We start from the raw sequence: 23,289 nt of genomic DNA on the forward strand, positions 1-23,289 counted from the left end.
CAGTCACAAGACATTTGGAAGCGCATGGCAGATCCACATGGCCCCACCACAGATGTTTTATCACACACCTGCACACCACTGCTCTAGGCCCACTACTCAGCAGGCCCCACCTCACTGGCATCTCTGTTCTTCATCATTTTCATGAAAGCCATCAATCAAGGCACCTTTCTGGTAAACTCATGATAAGCAACAGGACATCCTAAGGTTCTCCAGTGCCACCTGGTCATGGGAATTTTAAAGATTGCACGGTATTTATCTAGCCACATTTAAAGGATGAAGTTGGAGGCACTGTTGGTTTCCATTCATTCAGGAACCATTTAATGGTGAGAGAGATCATTTCAATGAAAGCTCTGGAGAACTCTCACAAACAAGGCTTCCCGAAGAGTGGCAAACAAAGGTCACATGAAACTAGGCCCACTGAGGTGTACAATGTGAGGTCCATGTGTGTTGTGTGTTTTGACTCTCAACTATGGCTTCCAGGTCTTTAAGAATAAAATCATGTGATATCCTGGCTGAGATTCCCAGTGTTCTGTGGAAAGTCACCCTGGGCTTTGATCTCAGTTTCCAGGGGAGACTCTCATGCATGGCCTCGGAAAATCCCAACTCAATTCATGGCAATACTTCTCTGAGGTCAGTTCCAGAACTCAGTCTCCAAGGGGAATCACACCAGAGTTCAAGCCCAGGCGGACCCACTCATCTCTTCCACCGCCATACAAATGACCACAATTCAAACCAAAACACTGCCACAAGGCCCTCAACTCCTTCCATATAGACAATCCTCATAACCTCTGGCTGGAGGTTTTCATGAGGGGTGCAGCCTAAGACAGTGTCCACAATAAGCTCCCTTGCCCCTCATTTGCCTAATGTCAAGGTGGCCTGGACACCCTTCTTTGAACCAGGAGTGATCAAATAGGCCTGCCTTTAATACTGCTCAGCTTCTAAACTTTGAGGCCTGCTGATGGTGGTGTACAGATTTTTTTTGTAAATTGGAGTCATGAGAAAACACAAGCACATAATGGCTAGCCTCTGCAGGGCTTTGAAAAACTCATTTGACCCAAAGGATCCCTATTCTCACTTGATGCGTGTCAGGAACCTTACAGAGGAAGGCGAGAGACTTTATCCACAATGACTGCTGTTTTGCCATATTGACCCAAAAGATCCCTATTCTCACTGGATGCAGGTCAGGGACCTTACAGAGGAAGGCAAGAGACTTCATCCACAATGACTGCTGTTTTGCCATATTGGCTTTGGATGCACATATGGGATCTTTTCTGAGATCCATCAGGTGCTGACAATCTAAGCCACAGCCTCACACAGGTCAAGGAGGCTGACTCAGACACATCCCTTTGCAAAGCAATTAAGCAAAGAGCCAAAAGTGATGCCCATTCGTTTGCATTTGAAAACTGTTTTCTTCAGGCTTCACAAAGCTGTGTCCTGAGGCAAAGACCTTGCTGACATCCAGGGAAACAGAACAATAGATAAGCAAAAGGCCCAAAGCAGGGTTTCTCCACTGAGGCTTTAATGGGCCCTCTGATATCTGAGTTTTCTGAGATGCTTGCCATTTCTTTCAGCTATCTAGTACATGGCCATGTCACCAAGTTTGGAGGTGGTACATCTCTTGGACACAAAACCATTAGCCTATTCTGAAGAGTAGCCAGAATTCAGGAAGAAAACAGGAATTTAGAAAGATAGTAGGTTTTGACCATGGATAAGGCAAGCCACAGTCCATTCATAAATTGGGCAGGATGAATGCTGGAAGCTTTCTACTAGACAGGACACATCCATTGATGCATTCTCTTTTCTAATGTCTACAAGCATGGACACAGTGCGATACACAGACAAAGCAACACTCCCCTTGTCAAAAGACTTGCTAGAAACAGTCCACTCCAAACCAAACAAACCGCCTTTCCTAGCTCTTCTCAGAACATGAGACCAAACCACAAACTCACACCCACACCCACAAAGCCACCTCCTTTCCCCAAGGAGGTCTGTGACTACCCGCAGTGTCCTCTGACTGGTGGGCCATACTAGGTTCCCCCGAAATGGCCTGTCTTGTCTCAGATCTGGCCTCCTTGGCCAATTATGTGAAGTTGTCAGGAGCCAGGGGTGAGCCACTACCTGCTTTCTCAAGAAAGACCCCCTTCAGAGCTTTCCTGGCAATTGGCCATCCTCACATCTGTAGGTACCAAAAAAGACTGACTCTGTCCTTGGTAAATCCAAACAAGTGAGCCCACTGGGACTGGCACTGGGACTGCCTCTGGGTGCCTGGCTTCCTGGATCCCAAGTTCAGAGAGTTCCATCACCAAGGAAGTATGGTGAGGTCACTTCCTTCAGGAACTGAATGAGGTCACTGCCTTGGAAACCACTTTGTCCTAACTGTTGCTTAAAAGGGTCCCATTAGATGGAGGCTGCCCCTGCTTCCTGTGACACTTTCACAAGTTAGAATGGTATATCAACCATAGGCACCCAGGAAAAACTCTCCACACAGGCCTGGTTTTGTCCATCTTGTCTACATTAAAAAGAGAGAGGCTCATTCAGACACATCCCTTCATCCTGACCAGGTTGTTTGCCACGGAAGATGACTTTTACTCTCTCAGGTCCTTCCTAGCTGCCTACATCTTCTCCAGAGATAATTTCTGCATGGACCTTGGAGGTTCTCAGCAGGTGGAAGATCCCCTACATTTCTGTATTGTAAGACCAACTCCGTCCCTGCTCTTCTGTAAAGTGAGATTGAGGAAACAGTGAATGCTTGGGGTTAAGAACATGTTCAATTTGGGTTAGAAATCATTCTGCTGGATGAAGAATGGTATTGGGAACCTGTGATATTTATAATAATATAGAGGTGAAATATATGTATGAAAACAGAAATCTAAGTAAGATTTGAAGGCCAGAAGGGCATTGGGCCCTTGATTGGGATACTTAGCTTTGAATTACATTCTGTACAGATGTCTCTGATAAATCAACATACAATGGCATAGGATTTTGTACCTTGGATGATTGAATGTAGAAGAGAAGATCAAGTCAAAAAGGGTTAGTAGGTAGGATTAGAAAGATAGTCAGTAGGTTTAGGAAGAAGAGTGAGTATAATATTTGGACCAAATGTTCTTTAGCAATAGGGTGTCTGTTAGAGAATGAATGTAAATGTCAGCACACGTGAAGAGTCAGTCACAATGATGAACTGGGGAAGATATGTAGGAAAGCAGATATGAATATAGACATTAGGAAATTAGGCAAAGTATAAAGTGAGTGATAGGATTAGACATTTTCAACAGGGTTGAAGTTGAATATATAATCTTAGGCAGAAACAAATGTGTAGTCACCAATAGAATTGACATTTGAGAGCATTAGTCAACCTATACAAGGATGGTTTTAGTAATCCATGCTCACTTTCCAATTAGGCTTAGGTACAATCATAAGTGTGACGTTTGCATTTTGTGTTCAGAATATCACTGTGATAAAATATATATGTAGATCAGGTGACATGAGTATTTCTTCCACTATTTTTGGAAGCAATACGTTGAAGATGTATAAATTAGAATTCGGGGGTACAAATAGGTGTACCCTGGGTCTATGAGTATAGAGATAATGCATGAATAGATCATACTGTGAATAAAGAACATAACTGGTTCCAATTTAAATAATGGATTGAAATGATATCTGAAAACATATAAGAAATCTTATATTGATACACGATCACTCATTGCAATCAGTTATACATCTAATGGTAATATTAGGGTGAGGGTTTTCCATGAGGGGTGTGTGAGTTTTGGTTCCAAAGTGATTATGGAAATCCAAAACAATGTGTTTGGAAAGAAGTCTCATGAAAAGTCCAGTCAAGAAACATGGAGGAATACATGTGTTCTGAATCAGGATTTGATTGAAAGTGAACCAAATGCCTAGAAATTTGTGAACTTGAGGATGAAATATATATCCTATGATGTGCATCAACTGAAGAAATAGTAATGTACCAGTGTTGAATAAAAATAAATGTCAAAATACACATCATATCCCATAGGAGTCTACTTGCATTGATGTTAAACAGGGTCAGTTACTGTAGAAATGTTAGGATTTCTATGCACCATTCACTGAAGTTAGTTTGCAGTACTAGGAAACAAATATGTATTTCAAGTGGATTAATATTTCTGAGAATAATCTTGTGAAAAGTTGAGTATAAATCCACATACATGAACATGAATTCAGGGAGTGTAAAATAAGACACACATATTTTATATTTTGAAAAATCTGGAGAGTGTGTGTGTGTATATATACATATACATATATATATATATATATATATATATATATATATATATATATATATACATACACAAAACACACACAGAGAGACATTAAAAAGTAAAAATATATATGCCAATTGAAATTCATCATGAAATATATATCATCCCAAGATCCAGAAATATTTATTTTACTGAACATGGATGTATGTATCATGTTGTTGAAGTAGGAAGCTCACCCATAGGTTGATTTTCATTTCCAACAGCATTTAGGAGGAGTGATTTCTTCTCATAATTTGTATCTGCCAAGTCAGCAACCTCACAAGAATGTAGCTGGGAAACCAGGTAGGATTCTCTATGTGCACGTAAAAATACATGTGCTGAATAGGCTACAGAGAAAGGGAGACAGGAATATACATATTGGTTAAGTTTAAAAACACATGGAGAACTATTACATTGGACTAGATTCATAACACCTAACCTTTATAATGCAAAAGGCCTGTCCAACTACACACAATGCCTCCTCTGAACTGCTTGTATTTCTATTCTGTTTGGGTTATTTTTTTCTATCATATTAGGATTTGTAGTCAGAGTCCAGTAGAGTATGGCTTAGTGTCAGGGATTCAGTATTTGGAATGGAAAATAGGAAAATGAATCCAATGTGTATGCAAATATGTGCTACACAAAATCTTCCCACTGTCCTCCAGAAAAATGCCTTGACAATAGCCTTGCCCAAAGTAAGACGCAATTCGAGGAGAAGAGTTAGAAAATCTTTGAATACATATGTGGAATGAAAAATGCTCAGGAGTTCACAACTTTGGAGGTGGTAGAGGAGTTTCCATAAGTAAGGGAGAGGATAAACACTCCACAAACATAAAGCTCTGCTGGCCTAAAGACTTCTTGAGAAACTGCCTCTAAGGTTGGGCTCTTGAAATATATGTTGTTGTCAGGAGCATTAGCTTCCTTTGTAGTGAGACCATCAAAGCTGGGTCTGCATCTATGTGACCTGGAGGACATGGTTTCTGATTTTCCAATGAACATGAGGCAGAAGTGCTGAATTCTCTCTTTGAAGGTAAACTGTGGCCAATGGGGGCTAATTATCTCCCCGTGGGAAGTGTGAAGCCATTTGGTCATCCTCCACTTTTCGTGGTGTTTCTTGCTGATTTACTGGGAGTTTGGTATTTGCTTCACGAAATACAAGGACTTCAACTGGGACACAGAGCTGGAGGGAGTTCTGTCACGTGTGGTGTGTCAGGGTCCTAGGAGAAAGCACCAAGCAAGCATCTATCCCACAGAGCTTTGCCCGTTGTCCATAGCAACCTGATTCTGAACATTGTTCTGAAACCTCTCCATATAACAAGATGCCTTTACATATAATTGTCTGCTGGCTGCACCATGTCAGTCACAAGACATTTGGAAGCCCATGGAATATCCACATGGCCCCACCACAGATGTTTTATCACACACCTTCACACCACTGCTCTAGGCCCACTACTCAGCAGGGCCCACCTCACTGGCATCTCTGTTCTTCATCATTTTCATGAAAGCCGTCAATCAAGGCACCTGCCTTGTAAACTCATGATCAGCAACAGGATATCCTAAGGTTCTCCAGTGCCACCTGGTCATGGGAATTTCAAAGATTGCACGGTATTTATCTAGCTATTTTTAAAGGATTAAGTTGGAGGCACTGTGGGTTTCCATTCATTCAGGAACCATTTAATGGTGAGAAAGATCATTTCAATGAAAGCTCTGGAGAACTCTCACAAACAAGGCTTCCCAAAGAGTGGCCAAAAAACGTCACATTAAACCAGGCCCACTGAGGTCCACAATGTGAGGTAGATGTGTGTTTTGACTCTCAACTATGGCTTCCATGTCTTTAAGAATATAATCATCTGATAATCTGGCTGAGATTCCCAGTGTTCTGTGGAAAGTAACCCTGGGCTTTGTTCTCAGTTTCCAGGGGGGACTCTCTTTCGTGGCCTCGGAAAATCCCAACTCAATTCATGGCAATACTTCTCTGAGGTCAGTTCCAGAACTCAGTCTCCAAGGGGAAACACACCAGAGTTCAAGCCCAGGCGGACCCAGTCATCTCTTCCACCGCCATACAAATGACCACAATTCAAACCAAAACACTGCCACAAGGCCCTCAACTTCTTCCATATAGACAATCCTCATAACCTCTGGCTGGAGGTTTAAATGAGGGGTGCAGCCTAAGACAGTGTCCACAATAAGCTCCCTTGCCCCCTCATTTGCCTAATGTCAAGTTGGCCTGGAAACCATTCTTTGAACCAGGAGTGATCAAATAGGCCTGCCTTTAATACTGCTCAGCTTCTAAATTTTGAGGCCTGCTGATGGTGGTGTACAGATTTTTTGTGTAAATTGGAGTCATGAGAAAACACAAGCACATAATGGCTAGCCTCTGAAGGGCTTTGAAAAACACATTTGACCCAAAAGATCCCTATTCTCACTGGATGCACGTCAGGGACCTTACAGAGGAAGGCGAGAGACTTCATCCACAATGACTGCTGTTTTGCCATATTGGCTTTGGATGCACATATGGGATCTTTCCTGAGATCCATCAGGTGCTGACAATCTAAGCCACAGCCTCACATATGTCAAGGAGGCTGACTCAGACACATCCCTTTGCAAAGCAATTAAGCAAAGAACCACAAGTGATGCCAATTGGTTTGCATTTGAAAACTGTTTTCTTCAGGCTTCACAAAGCTGTGTCCTGAGGCAAAGACCTTGCTGACATCCAGGGAAACTGAACAATAGATAAGCAAAAGGCCCAAAGAAGGGTTTCTCCACTGAGATTTTAATGGGCCCTCTGATATCTGAGTTTTCTGAGATGCTTGCCATTCCTTTCAGCTATCTAGTACATGGCCATGTCACCAAGCTTGGAGGTGGTACATATCTTGGACACAAAACCATGAGCCTATTCTGAAGAGTGGCCAGAATTCAGGAAGAAAAAAGGAATTAAGGAAGATAGTAGGTTTTCCCCATGGATAAGGCAAGCAGCAGTCCATTTATAAATTGGGCAGGATGAATGCTGGAAGCTTTCTACTAGACAGGACACATCCATTGATGCATTCTCTTTTCTAATGTCTACAACCACGGACACAGTGCGATACACAGAAAAAGCAACACTCACCTTGTCAAAAGACTTTCTAGAAACAGTCCACTCCAAACCAAACAAACCGCCTTTCCTAGCTCTTCTCAGAACATGAGACCAAACCACAAACTCACACCCACACCCACAAAGCCACCTCCTTTCCCCAAGGAGGTCTGTGACTACCCACAGTGTCCTCTGACTGGTGGGCCATACTAGGTTCCCCCGAAATGGCCTGTCTTGTCTCATATCTGGCCTTTTTGGCCAATTCTGTGAAGTTTTCAGGAGCCAGGGGTGAGCCACTACCTGCTTTCTCAGGAAAGACTCCCTTCAGAGCTTTCCTGGCAATTGGCCATCCTCACATCTGTAGGTACCAAGAAAGACGGACTCTGTCCTTGGTAAATCCAAACAAGTGAGCCCACTGGGACGAGCACTGGGACTGCCTCTGGGTGCCTGGCTTCCTGGATCCCAAGTTCAGAGAGTTCCATTACCAAGGAAGTGTGGTGAGGTCACTTCCTTAAGGAACTGAATGAGGTCACAGCCTTGGAAACCACTTTGTTCTAACTGTTGCTTCCAAGGGTCCCATGAGATGGAGGCTGCCCCTGCTTTCTGTGACACTTTCACAAGTTAGAATGGTATATCAACCATAGGCACCCAGGAAAAGCTCTCCACACAGGCCTGGTTTGGTTCATCTTGTCTACATTAAGAAAAGAGAGACTCATTCAGACACATCCCTTCATCCTGACCAGGTTGTTTGCCACGGAAGATGACTTTTACACTCTCAGGTCCTTCCAAGCTGCCTACATCTACTCCAGGGATCATTTCTGCATGGACCTTGGAGGTTCTCACCAGGTGGAAAATCCCCTACATTCCTGTATTGTAAGACCAACTGTGTCCCTGCTCTTCTGTAAAGTGAGATTGAGGAAACAGTGAATGCTTGGGGTTAAGAACATGTTCAATTTGGGTTAGAAATAATTCTGCTAAATGAAGAATGGTATTGGGAACCTGTGATATTTATAATAATATAGAGGTGAAATATATGTGTGAAAACAAAAATCTAAGTAAAGTTTGAAGGCCAGAAGAGCATTGGGCCCTTTATTGGGATACTTAGCTTTGAATTACATTCTGTACAGATGTCTCTGATAAATCAACATACAATTTCATAGGACTTTGTACCTTGAATGATTGAATGTAGAATAGGAGATCAAGTCAAAATGGGATAGTAGGTAGGATTAGAAAGATAGTCTGTAGGTTTAGGAAGAAGAGTGAGTATAATATTTGGACCAAAAGTTCTTTAGCAATAGGGTGTCTGTTAGAGAGTGAATGCAAATGTCAGCACATGTGAAGAGTCAGTCACAATGATGAACTGGGGAAGATATGTAGGAAAGTAGATATGAATATAGACATTAGGAAATTAGGCAAAGTATAAAGTGAGTGATAGGATTAGACATTTTCAAAAGGGTTCAGGTTGAATATATAATCTTAGGCAGAAACAAATGTGTAGTCACCAATAGAATTGACTTTTGAGAGCATTAGCCAACGTAGACAAGGATGGTTTTAGTAATCCATGCTCACTTTCCAAGTAGGCTTAGGTACATTCATAAGTGTGACCTTTGCATTTTGTGTGCAGAATATCACTGTGATAAAATATATATGTAGATAAGGTGACATGAGTATTTCTTCCACTATTTTTGGGAGCAATACGTTGAAGATGTATAAATTAGAATTAGGGGGTACAAGTAGGTGTACACTGGGTCTATGAGTATAGAGATAATGCATGAATAGACCATACTGTGAATAAAGAATATAACTGGTTCCAATTTAAATAATGGATTGAAATGATATCTGAAAACAAATAAGAAATCTTATATTGATACACGATCATTCATTCCAACCAGTTATACATCTAATGGTAATATTAGAGTGATGGTTTACCATGAGAGGTGTGTGAATTTTGGTTCCTAAGTGATTATGGAAATCCAAAATAATGTGTTTGGAAAGAAGTCTCATGAAAAGACCAGTCAAGAAACATGGAGGAATACATGTGTTCTGAAGCAGGATTTGATTGAAAGTGAACCAAATGCCTAGAAATTTGTGAACGTGAGGATGAAATATATATCCTATGATGTGCATCAACTGAAGAAATAGTAATGTACCAGTGTTGAATAAAAATCAATGTCAAAATACACATCATGTCCCATAGGAGTCTACTTACATTGATGTTAAACAGGGTCAGTTACTGTACAAATGTTAGGATTTCTATGCACCATTCACTGAAGTTAGTTTTCAGTACTAGGAAACAAATATGTATTTCAGGTGGATGAATATTTCTGAGAATAATCTTGTGAAAAGTTGATTATAAATCCACATACATGAACATGAATTTAGGGAGTGTAAAATAAGACACATATATTTTATATTTTGAAAAATCTGGAGAGTGTGTGTGTGTATATATACATATATATACACACAAAACACACACAGAGAGACATTAAAAAGTAAAAATATATATGCCAATTGAAATTCTTCATGAAATATATATCATCCCAAGATCCAGAAATATTTATTTTACTGAACATGGATGTATGTATCATGTTGTTGAAGTAGGAAGCTCACCCATAGGTTGATTATCAGTTTTAACAGCATTTAGGAGGAGTGGTTTCTTCTCACAGTTTGTATCTTCCAAGTCAGCCACCTAACAAGCAGCTGGGAAACCAGGTAGGATTCTCTATGTGCATGTAAAAATACATGTGCTGAATAGGCTGCAGAGGAAGGGAGACAGGAATTCACATATTGGTTAAGTTTAAAAACACATGGAGAACTATTACATTGGGCTAGATTCACAACATCTACCCTTTATAATGCAAAAGGCCTGTCCAACTACACACCATACCTCCTCTGAACTGCTTGTATTTCTATTCTGTTTGGGTTATTTCTTTCTATCATATTAGGATTTGTAGTCAGAGTCTAGTAGGGTATGGGTTTGTGTCAGGGATTCAGTATTTGGAATGGAAAATAGGAAAATGAATCCAATGTGTATGCAAATATGTGCTGCACAAAATCTTCCCACTGTCATCCAGAAAATTGCCTTGACAATACCCTTGCTCCAAGTAAGACGCAATTCAAGGAGAAGAGTTAGAAAATCTTTGAATACATATGTGGAATGAAAAGTGCTCAGGAGTTCACAACTTTGGAGGTGGTAGAGGAGTTTCCATAAGTAAGGGAGAGGATAACCACTCCACAAACATAAAGCTCTGCTGGTCTAAAGACTTCTTGAGAAACTGCCTCTGAGGTTGGGCTCTTGAAATATATGTTGTTGTCAGGAGCATTAGCTTCCTTTGTAGTGAGACCAACAAAGCTGGTTCTGCATCTATGTGACCTGGAGAACATGGTTTCTGATTTTCCAATGAACATGAGGCAGAAGTGCTGAATTCTGTCTTTGTAGGTAAACCGTAGCCACTGGGGGCTAAGTATCTCCCCGTGGGAACTGTGAAGCCATATTGTCATCCTCCACTTTTCGTTGTGTTTCTTGCTGCTTCACTGGGTTTGGTATTTGCTTCACGAAAAACAAGGACTTCAACTGGGACACAGTGCTGGATGGAGTTCTGTCACGTGTGGTGTGTCAGGGTCCTAGGAGAATGCACCAACCATGCTTCTATCCCACAGAGCTTGGCCCCTTGACTATAGCAACATGATTCTGAACACTGTTCTGAAACCTCTCCATATAACAAGATGCCTTTACATATAAGGGTCTGCTGGCTGCACCATGTCAGTCACAAGACATTTGGAAGCCCATGGCAGATCCACATGGCCCCACCACAGATGTTTTATCAAACACCTGCACACCACTGCTCTAGGCCCACTACTCAGCAGGCCCCACCTCACTGGAATCTCTGTTCTTCATCATTTTCATGAAAGTCGTCAATCAAGGCACCTGTATGGTAAACTCATGATCAGCAAAAGGACATTCTAAGGTTCTCCAGTGCCACCTGGTCATGGGAATTTCAAAGATTGCACGGTATTTATCTAGCCATTTTTAAAGGATGAAGTTGGAGGCACTGTGGGTTTCCATACATTCAGGAACCATTTAATCGTGAGAAAGATCATTTCAATGAAAGCTCTGGAGAACTCTCACAAACAAGGCTTCCCAAAGAGTGGCCTAAAAACGTCACATGAAACCAGGCCAACTGAGGTCTACAATGTGAGGTCCATGTGTGTTTTCACTCTCAACTATGGCTGCCAGGTCTTTAAGAATACAATCATGTGATATCCTGGCTGAGATTTCCAATGTTCTGTGGAAAGTCACCCTGGGCTTTGATCTCAGTTTCCAGGGGGGACTCTCATGCGTGGCCTCGGAAAATCCCAACTCAATTCATGGCAATACTTCTCTGAGGTCAGTTCCAGAACTCAGTCTCCAAGGGGAATCACACCAGAGTTCAAGCCCAGGCGGACCCACTCATCTCTTCCACCGCCATACAAATGACCACAATTCAAACCAAAACACTGCCACAAGGCCCTCAAATTCTTCCATATAGACAATCCTCATAACCTCTGGCTGGAGGTTTCCATGAGGGGCGCAGCCTAAAACAGTGTCCACAATAAGCTCCCTTGCCCCTCATTTGCCTAATGTCAGAGTGGCCTGGACACCCTTCTTTGAACCAGGAGTGATCAAATAGGCCTGCCTTTAATACTGCTCAGCTTCTAAACTTTGAGGCCTGCTGATGGTGGGGTACAGATTTTTTGTGTAAATTGGAGTCATGAGAAAACACAAGCACATAATGGCTAGCCTCTGCAGGGCTTTGAAAAACTCATTTGACCCAAAGGATCCCTATTCTCACTTGATGCAGGTCAGGGACCTTACAGAGGAAGGCGAGAGACTTCATTCACAATGACTGCTGTTTTGCCATATTGGCTTTGGATGCACATATGGGATCTTTCCTGAGATCCATCAGGTGCTGACAATCTAAGCCACAGCCTCACACAGGGCCAAGAGGCTGATTCAGACACATCCCTTTGCAAAGCAATTAAGCAAAGAGCCACAAGTGATGCCCATTCGTTTGCATTTGAAAACTGTTTTCTTCAGGCTTCACAAAGGTGTGTCCTGAGGCAAAGACCTTGCTGACATCCAGGGAAACAAAACAATAGGTAAGCAAAAGGCCCAAAGCAGGGTATCTCCACTGAGACTTTTTCTGAGATGCTCCCCATTCCTTTCAGCTATCTAGTACATGGCCATGTCACCAAGCTTGGAGGTGGTACATATCTTGGACACAAAACCATGAGCCTATTCTGAAGAGTGGCCAGAATTCAGGATGAAAACAGGAATTAAGGAAGATAGTAGGTTTTCCCAATGGATAAGGCAAGCCGCAGTCCATTCATAAATTGGCCAGGATGAATGCTGGAAGCTTTCTACTAGACAGGACACATCCATTGATGCATTCTCTTTTCTAATGTCTACAACCACGGACACAGTGCGATACACAGTCAAAGCAACACTCGCCTTGTCAAAAGACTTGCTAGAAACAGTCCACTCCAAACCAAACAAACCGCCTTTCCTAGCTCTTCTCAGAACATGAGACCAAACCACAAACTCACACCCACACCCACAAAGCCACCTCCTTCCCCCAAGGAGGTCTGTGACTACCCACAGTGTCCTCTGACTGGTGGGCCATACTAGGTTCCTCCGAAATGGCCTGTCTTGTCTCAGATCTGGCCTTTTTGGCCAATTCTGTGAAGTTGTCAGGAACCAGGGGTGAGCCACTACCTGCTTTCTCAGGAAAGACTCCCTTCAGAGCTTTCCTGACAATTGGCCATCCTCACATCTGTAGGTACCAAGAAAGACTGACTCTGTCCTTGGTAAATCCAAACAAGTGAGCCCACTGGGACTGGCACTGGGACTGCCTCTGGGTGCCTGGCTTCCTGGATCCCAAGTTCAGAGAGTTCCATCACCAAGGAAGTGTGGTGAGGTCACTTCCTTCAGGAACTGAATGAGGTCACAGCCTTGGAAACCACTTTGTCCTAACTGTTGCTTCCAAGGGTCCCATGAGATGGAGGCTGCCCCTGCTTTCTGTGACACTTTCACAAGTTAGAATGGTATATCAACCATAGGCACCCAGGAAAAGCTCTCCACACAGGCCTGGTTTGGTCCATCTTGTCTACATTAAGAAAAGAGGGGCTCATTCAGACACATCCCTTCATCCTGACCAGGTTGTTTGCCACGGAAGATGACTTTTACTCTCTCAGGTCCTTCCAGGCTGCCTACATCTACTCCAGGGATCATTTCTGCATGGACCTTGGAGGTTCTCACCAGGTGGAAAATCCCCTACATTCCTGTATTGTAAGACCAACTGTGTCCCTGCTCTTCTGTAAAGTGAGATTGAGGAAACAGTGAATGCTTGGGGTTAAGAACATGTTCAATTTGGGTTAGAAATAATTCTGCTAAATGAAGAATGATATTCTTAACCTGTGATATTTATAATAATATAGAGGTGAAATATATGTGTGAAAACAAAAATCTAAGTAAAGTTTGAAGGCCAGAAGAGCATTGGGCCCTTGATTGGAATACATAGCTTTGAATTACATTCTGTACAGATGTCTCTGATAAATCAACATACAATTTCATAGGACCTTGTACCTTGAATGATTGAATGTAGAATAGGAGATCAAGTCAAAATGGGATAGTAGGTAGGATTAGAAAGATAGTCAGTAGGTTTTGGAAGAAGAGTGAGTATAATATTTGGACCAAAAGTTCTTTAGCAATAGGGTGTCTGTTAGAGAGTGAATGCAAATGTCAGCACATGTGAAGAGTCAGTCACAATGATGAACTGGGGAAGATATGTAGGAAAGCAGATATGAATATAGACATTAGGAAATTAGGCAAAGTATAAAGTGAGTGATAGGATTAGACATTTTCAACAGGGTTGAGGTTGAATATATAATCTTAGGCAGAAACAAATGTGTAGTCACCAATAGAATTGACATTTGAGAGCATTAGCCAACGTAGACAAGGATGGTTTTAGTAATCCATGCTCACTTTCCAAGTAGGCTTAGGTACAATCATAAGTGTGACCTTTGCATTTTGTGTGCAGAATATCACTGTGATAAAATATATATGTAGATCAGGTGACATGAGTATTTCTTCCACTATTTTTGGGAGCAATACATTGAAGATGTATAAATTAGAATTAGGGGGTACAAGTAGGTGTACACTGGGTCTATGAGTATAGAGATAATGCATGAATAGACCATACTGTGAATAAAGAATATAACTGGTTCCAATTAAAATAATGGATTGAAATGATATCTGAAAACAAATAAGAAATCTTATATTGATACACGATCATTCATTCCAACCAGTTATACATCTAATGGTAATATTAGAGTGATGGTTTACCATGAGGGGTGTGTGAGTTTTGGTTCCAAAGTGATTATGGAAATCCAAAATAATGTGTTTGGAAAGAAGTCTCATGAAAAGACAAGTCAAGAAACATGGAGGAATACATGTGTTCTGAAGCAGGATTTGATTGAAAGTGAACCAAATGCCTAGAAATTTGTGAACTTGAGGATGAAATATATATCCTATGATGTGCATCATCTGAAGAAATAGTAATGTACCAGTGTTGAATATAAATCAATGTCAAAAAACACATCATGTCCCATAGGAGTCTACTTGCATTGATGTTAAACAGGGTCAGTTACTGTAGAAATGTTAGGATTTCTAGGCATCATTCACTGAAGTAAGTTTTCAATACTAGGAAACAAATATGTATTTCAGGTGGATGAATATTTCTGAGAATAATCTTGTGAAAAGTTGATTATAAATCCACATACATGAACATGAATTTAGGGAGTGTAAAATAAGACACACATATTTTATATTTTGAAAAATCTGGAGAGTGTGTGTGTGTGTGTATATATATATATATATATATATATATATATATATATATATATATATATATATATACAAACACAAAACACACAAAGAGAGACATTAAAAAGTAAAAATACATATGCCAATTGAAATTCATCATGAAATATATATCATCCCAAAATCCAGAAATATTTATTTTACTGAACATGGATGTATGTATCATGTTGTTCAAGTAGGAAGCTCACCCATAGGTTGATTTTCAGTTCCAACAGCATTTAGGAGGAGTGATTTCTTCTCACAGTTTGTATCTGCCAAATCAGCAACCTCACAAGAATGTAGCTGGGAAACCAGGTAGGATTCTATATGTGCATGTAAAAATACATGTGCTGAATACGCTGCGAGAAAGTGAGACAGGAATTCACATATTTGTTAAGTTTAAAAACACATGGAGAACTATTACATTGGACTACATTCATAACATCTACCCTTTATAATGCAAAAGGCCTGTCCAACTACACACCATGCCTCCTCTGAACTGCTTGTATTTCTATTCTGTTTGGGTTATTTCTTTCTATCATATTAGGATTTGTAGTCAGAGTCTAGTAGGGTATGGGTTAGTGTCAGGGATTCAGTATTTGGAATGGAAAATAGGAAAATGAATCCAATGTGTATGCAAAAATGTGCTACACAAAATCTTCCCACTGTCATCCAGAAAAATGCCTTGACAATACCCTTGCCCCAAGTAAGACGCAATTCGAGGAGAAGAGTTAGAAAATCTTTGAATACATATGTGGAATGAAAAATGCTCAGGAGTTCACAACTTTGGAGGTGGTAGAGGAGTTTCCATAAGTAAGGGAGAGGATAAACACTCCACAAACATGGAGCTCTGCTGGCCTAAAGACTTCTTGAGAAACTGCCTCTGAGGTTGGGCTCTTGAAATATATGTTGTTGTCAGGAGCATTAGCTTCCTTTGTAGTGAGACCATCAAAGCTGGGTCTGCATCTATGTGACCTGGAGGACATGGTTTCTGATTTTCCAATGAACATGAGTCAGAAGTGCTGAATTCTCTCTTTGTAGGTAAACTGTGGATACTGGGGGCTAAGTATCTCCCCGTGGGAACTGTGAAGCCATTTGGTCATCCTCCAATTTTCGTGGTGATTCTTGCTGCTGCACTGAAAGTTTGGTATTTGCTTCATAAAATACAAGGACTTCAACTGGCACACAGTGCTGGACGGAGTTCTGTCACGTGTGGTGTGTCAGGATCCTAGGAGAATGCACCAACCATGCTTCTATCCCACAGAGCATGGCCCCTTGACCATAGCAACCTGATTCTGAACATTGTTCTGAAACGTCTCCATATAACAAGATGCCTTTACATATAAGGGTCTGCTGGCTGCACCATGTCAGTCACAAGACATTTGGAAGCCCATGGCAGATCCACATGGACCCACCACAGATGTTTTATCACACACCTGCACACCACTGCTCTAGGCCCACTACTCAGCAGGCCCCACCTCACTGGCATCTCTGTTCTTCATCATTTTCATGAAAGCCCTCAATCAAGGCACCTGTCTGGTAAACTCATGATCAGCAACAGGACATCCTAAGGTTCTCCAGTGCCACCTGGTCATGGGAATTTCAAAGATGGCACGGTATTTATCTAGCCATTTGAAAAAGGATGAAGTTGGAGGCACTGTGGGTTTCCATTCAATCAGGAACCATTTAATGGTGAGAAAGATCATTTCAATGAAATCTCTGGAGAACTTTCACAAACAAGGCTTCCCAAAGAGTGGCCAAAAAAGTCCCATGAAACCAGGCCCACTGAGGTCTACGATGTGAGGTCCATTTGTGTTTTGACTCTCAACTATGGCTTCCAGGTCTTTAAGAATAAAATCATGTGATATCCTGTCTGAGATTCCCAGTGTTCTGTGGGAAGTCACCCTGGGCTTTGATCTCAGTTTCCAGGGGGGACTCTCATGCATGGCCTCGGAAAATTCCAACTCAATTCATGGCAATACTTCTCTGAGGTCAGTTCCAGAACTCAGTCTCCAAGGGGAATAACACCAGAGTTCAAGCCCAGGCGGACCCAGTCATCTCTTTCACCGCCTACAAATCACCACAATTCAAACCAAAACACTGCCACAAGGTCCTCAACTTCTTCCATATAGACAATCCTCATAACCTCTGGCTGGAGGTTTCCATGAGGGGCGCAGCCTAAGACAGTGTCCACAATAAGATCCCTTGCCCCTCATTTGCCTAATGTCAGGGTGGCCTGGACACCCTTCTTTGAACCAGGAGTGATCAAATAGGCCTGCCTTTAATACTGCTCAGCTTCTAAACTTTGAGGCCTTCTGATGGTGGTGTACAGATTTTTTTGAGTAAATTGGAGTCATGAGAAAACACAAGCACATAATGGCTAGCCTCTGCAGGGCCTTGAAAAACTCATTTGACCCAAAGGATATCTATTCTCTTTTGATGACAGTCAGGGACCTTACAGAGGAAGGCGAGAGACTTCATCCACAATGACTGCTGTTTTGCCATATTGGCTTTGGATGCACATATGGGATCTTTCCTGAGATCCATCAGATGCTAACAATCTAAGCCACAGTCTCAACAGGGCCAACAGGCTGATTCAGACACATCCCTTTGCAAAGCAATTAAGCAAAGAGCCACAAGTGATGCCCATTCGTTTGCATTTGAAAACTGTTTTCTTCAGGCTTCACAAAAGTGTGTCCTGAGGCAAAGACCTCACTGACATCCAGGGAAACAGAACAATAGGTAAGCAAAAGGCCCAAAGCAGGGTTTCTCCACTGAGACTTTAATGGGCCCACTGATATCTGAGTTTTCTGAGAAGCTCACCATTTCTTTCAGCTATCTAGTACATGGCCATGTCACCAAGCTTAGAGTTGGTACATATCTTGGACACAAAACCATGAGCCTATTCTTAAGAGAGGCCAGAATTCAGGAAGAAAACAGGAATTTAGGAAGATAGTAGGTTTTGCCCATGGATAAGGCAAGCCGCAGTCCATTCATGAATTGGGCAGGATGAATGCTGGAAGCTTTCTACTAGACAGGACACATCCATTGATGCATTCTCTTTTCTAATGTCTACAACCACGGACACAGTGCGATACACAGAAAAAGCAACACTCACCTTGTCAAAAGACTTTCTAGAAACAGTCCACTCCAAACCAAACAAACCGCCTGGACTGGCACTGGGACTGCCTCTGAGTGCCTGGATTCCTGGATCCCAAGTTCAGAGAGTTCCATCACCAAGGAAGTGTGGTGAAGTCACTTCCTTCAGGAACTGAATGAGGTCACTGCCTTGGATACCATGTTGTCCTAACTGTTGCTTCCAAGGGTCCCATGAGATGGAGGCTGCCCCTGCTTCCTGTGACACTTTCATAAGTTAGAATGGTATATCAACCATAGGCACCCAGGAAAAGCTCTACACACAGGCCTGGTTTGGTCCATCTTGTCTACATGAAGAAGAGAGAGGCTCATTCAGACACATACCTTCATCCTGACCAGGTTGTTTGCCACGGAAGATGACTTTTACTCTCTCAGGTCCTTCCTAGCTGCCAACATCTTCTCCAGGGATCATTTCTGCATGGACCTTGGAGGTTCTCAGCAGGTGGAAGATCCCCTACATTCCTGTATTGTAAGACCAACTCTGTCCCTGCTGTTCTGTAAAGTGAGATTGAGGAAAAAGTGAATGCTTGGGGTTAAGAACATGTTCAATTTGGGTTAGAAATCATTCTGCTGGATGAAGAATGGTATTGGGAACTGTGATATTTATAATAATATAGAGGTGAAATATATGTATGTAAACAGAAATCTAAGTAACATTTGAAGGCCAGAAGGGCATTGGGCCCTTGATTGGGATACTTACCTTTGAAATTCTGTACAGATGTCTCTGATAAATCAACATACAATGGCATAGGACCTTGTACCTTGGATGATTGAATGTAGAAGAGAAGATCAAGTCAAAAAGGGATAGTAGGTAGGATTAGAAAGATAGTCAGTAGGTTTAGGAAGAAGAGTGAGTATAATATTTGGACCAAAAGTTCTTTAGCAATAGGGTGTCTGTTAGAGAGTGAATGTAAATGTCAGCACATGTGAAGAGTCAGTCACAATGATGAACTGGGGAAGATATGTAGGAAAGCAGATATGAATATAGACATTAGAAATTTAGGCAAAGTATAAAGTGAGTGATAGGATTAGATATTTTCAACAGGGTTGAGGTTGAATATATAATCTTAGGCAGAAACAAATATGTAGTCACCAATATAATTGACATTTGAGAGCATTAGCCAACCTAGACAAGGATGGATTTAGTAATCCATGCTCACTTTCCAATTAGGCTTAGGTACAATCATAAGTGTGACCTTTGCATTTTGTGTTCAGAATATCACTGTGATAAAATATATATGTAGATCAGGTGACATGAGTATTTCTCCCACTATTTTGGGGGGCAACATGTTGAAGACGTATAAATTAGAATTCGGGGGTATAAATAGGTGTAACCTGGGTCTATGAGTATAGAGATAATGCATGAATAGACCATGCTGTGAATAAAGAATATAACTGGATCCAATTTAAATAATGCATTGAATTGATATCTAAAAACATATAAGAAATCTTATATTGATACACGATCATGCATTCCAACCAGTTAAACATCTAATGGTAATATTAGGGTGATGATTTACCATGAGGGGTGTGTGAGTTTTGGTTCCAAAGTGATTATGGAAATCCAAAATAGTGTGTTTGGAAAGAAGTCTCATGAAAAGACCAGTCAAGAAACATGGAGGAATACATGTGTTCTGAAGCAGGATTTTATGGAAAGTCAACCAAATGCCTAGAAATTTGTGAACTTGAGGATGAAATATATATTCTATGATGTGCATCAACTGAAGAAATAGTAGTGTACCAGTGTTGAATAAAAATAAATGTCAAAATAAACATCATGTCCCATAGGAGTCTACTTGCATTGATGTTAAACAGGCTACGTTACTGTAGAAATGTTAGGATTTCTATGCACCATTCACTGAAGTTAGTTTTCAGTACTAGAAAACAACTATGTATTTCAGGTGGATGAATATTTCTGAGAATAATATTGTGAAAAGTTGATTATAAATCCACATACATGAGCATGAATTCAGAGAGTGTAAAATAAGACACACATATTTTATATTTTGAAAAATCTGGAGATTGTGTGTGTGTGTATATATATATATATATATATATATATATATATATATATATATACACAAAACACACAGAGAGACATTAAAAAGTAAAAATATATATGCCAATTGAAATTCATCACGAAATATATATCATCCCAAGATCCAGAAATATTTATTTTATTGAACATGGATGTATGTATCATGTTGTTGAAGTAGGAAGCTCACCCATAGGTTGATTTTCAGTTTCAACAGCAATTAGGAGGAGTGATTGCTTCTCACAGTTTGTATCTGCCAAGTCAGCCACCTCACAAGAATGTAGATGGGAAACCAGGTAGGATTCTCTATGTGCATTTAAAAATACATGTGCTGAGTAGGCTGCAGAGAAAGGGAGACAGGAATTCACATATGTTTTAAGTTTAAAAACACATAGAGAACTATTACATTGGACTAGATTCATAACATCTACCCTTTATAATGCAAAAGGCCTGTCCAACTACACACCATGCCTCCTCTGAACTGCTTGTATTTATATTCTGATTGGGTTATTTTTTCTATCATATTAGGATTTGTAGTCAGAGTCTAGTAGTGTATGGGTTAGTTTCAGGGATTAAGTATTTGGAATGGAAAATAGTAAAATAAATCCAATGTGTATGCAAATATGTGCTACACAAAATCTTCCCCCTGTCCTCCAGAAAAATGCCTTGACAATACCCTTGCCACAAGTAAGACGCAATTCGAGGAGAAGAGTTAGAAAATCTTTGAATACATATGTGGAATGAAAAATGCTCAGGAGTTCACAACTTTGGAGGTGGTAGAGGAGTTTCCATAAGTAAGGGAGAGGATAAACACTCCACAAACATGGAGCTCTGCTGGCCTAAAGACTTCTTGAGAAACTGCCTCTAAGGTTGGGCTCTTGAAATATATGTTGTTGTCAGGAGCATTAGCTTCCTTTGTAGTGAGACCATCAAAGCTGGTTCTGCATCTATGTGACCTGGAGGACATGGTTTCTGATTTTCCAATGAACATGAGGCAGAAGTGCTGAATTCTCTCTTTGAAGGTAAACTGTGGCCACTGGGGGCTAAGTATCTCCCCGTGGGAACTGTGAAGCCATTTGGTCATCCTCCATTTTTCGTGGTGTTTCTTGCTGCTTCACTGGGAGTTTGGTATTTCCTTCACGAAATACAAGGACTTCAACTGGGACACAGTGCTGGAGGGAGTTCTGTCACGTGTGGTGTGTCAGGGTCCTAGGAGAATGCACCAACCATGCTTCTATCCCACAGAGCTTGGCCCCTTGACCATAGCAACCTGATTCTGAACATTGTTCTGAAACCTCTCCATATAACAAGATGCCTTTACATATAAGGGTCTGCTGGCTGCACCATGTCAGTCACAAGACATTTGGAAAACAATGGCACATCCACATGGCCCCACCACAAATGTTTTATCACACACCTGCACACCACTGCTCTAGGCCCACTACTCAGCCGGCCCCACCTCACTGGCATCTCTGTTATTCATCATTTTCATGAAAGCCGTCAATCAATGCACCTGTCTCGTAAACTCATGATCAGCAACAGGACATCCTAAGGTTCTCCAGTGCAACCTGGTCATGGGAATTTTAAAGATTGCATGGTATTTATCTAGCCATTTTTAAAGGATGGAGTTGGAGGCACTGTGGGTTTCCATTCATTCAGGAACCATTTAATGGTGAGAAAGATCATTTCAATGAAAGCTCTGGAGAACTCTCACAAACAAGGCTTCCCAAAGAGTGGCCAAAAAACTTCACATGAAACCAGGCCCACTGAGGTCTACAATGTGAGGTCCATGTGTGTTTTGACTCTCAACAATGGCTGCCAGGTCTTTAAGAATAAAATCATGTGATATCCAGGCTGAGATTCCCAGTGTTCTGTGGAAAGTCACCCTGGGTTTCCATCTCAGTTTCCAGGGGGGACTCTCATGCGTGTCCTCGGAAAATCCCAACTCAATTCATGGCAATACTTCTCTGAGGTCAGTTCCAGAACTCAGTCTTTAAGGGGAATGACACCAGAGTTCAAGCCCAGGCGGACCCAGTCATCTCTTCCACCGCCATACAAATGACCACAATTCAAACCAAAACACTGCCACAAGGCCCTCAACTTCTTCCATATAGACAATCCTCATAACCTCTGGCTGGAGGTTTCCATGAGGGGCGCAGCCTAAGACAGTGTCCACAATAAACTCCCTTGCCCCTCATTTGCCTAATGTCAGGGTGGCCTGGACACCCTTCTTTGAACCAGGAGTGATCAAATAGGCCTGCCTTTAATACTGCTCAGCTTCTAAACTTTGAGGCTTTCTGATGGTGGGGTACAGATTTTTTCTGTAAATTGGAGTCATGACAAAACACAAGCACATAATGGCTAGCCTCTGCAGGGCTTTGAAAACTCATTTGACCCAAAGAATCCCTATTCTCACTTGATGCAGGTCAGGAATCTTACAGAGGAAGGCGAGAGAATTCATCCACAATGGCTGCTGTTTTGCCATATTGGCTATGCATGCACATATGGGATCTTTCCTGAGATCCATCAGGTGCTGACAATCTGAGCAACAGCCTCACTCAGGGCCAAGATTCTGATTCAGACACATCCCTTTGCAAAGCAATTAAGCAAAGAGCCACAAGTGATGCCCATTCGTTTGCATTTGAAAACTGTTTTCTTCAGGCTTCACAAAGGTGTGTCCTGAGGCAAAGACTTTGCTGACATCCAGGGAAACAGATCAATAGGTAAGCAAAAGTCCCAAAGCAGGGTTTGTCCACTGAGACTTTAATGTGCCCACTGATATCTGAGTTTTCTGAGATGCTCGCCATTCCTTTCAGCAATCTAGTACATGGCCATGTCACCAAGCTTA

This window comes from Ictidomys tridecemlineatus, chromosome 4 (genome assembly GCF_052094955.1).
Source record: "Ictidomys tridecemlineatus isolate mIctTri1 chromosome 4, mIctTri1.hap1, whole genome shotgun sequence".
NCBI classification, from domain to species: domain Eukaryota; kingdom Metazoa; phylum Chordata; class Mammalia; order Rodentia; family Sciuridae; genus Ictidomys; species Ictidomys tridecemlineatus.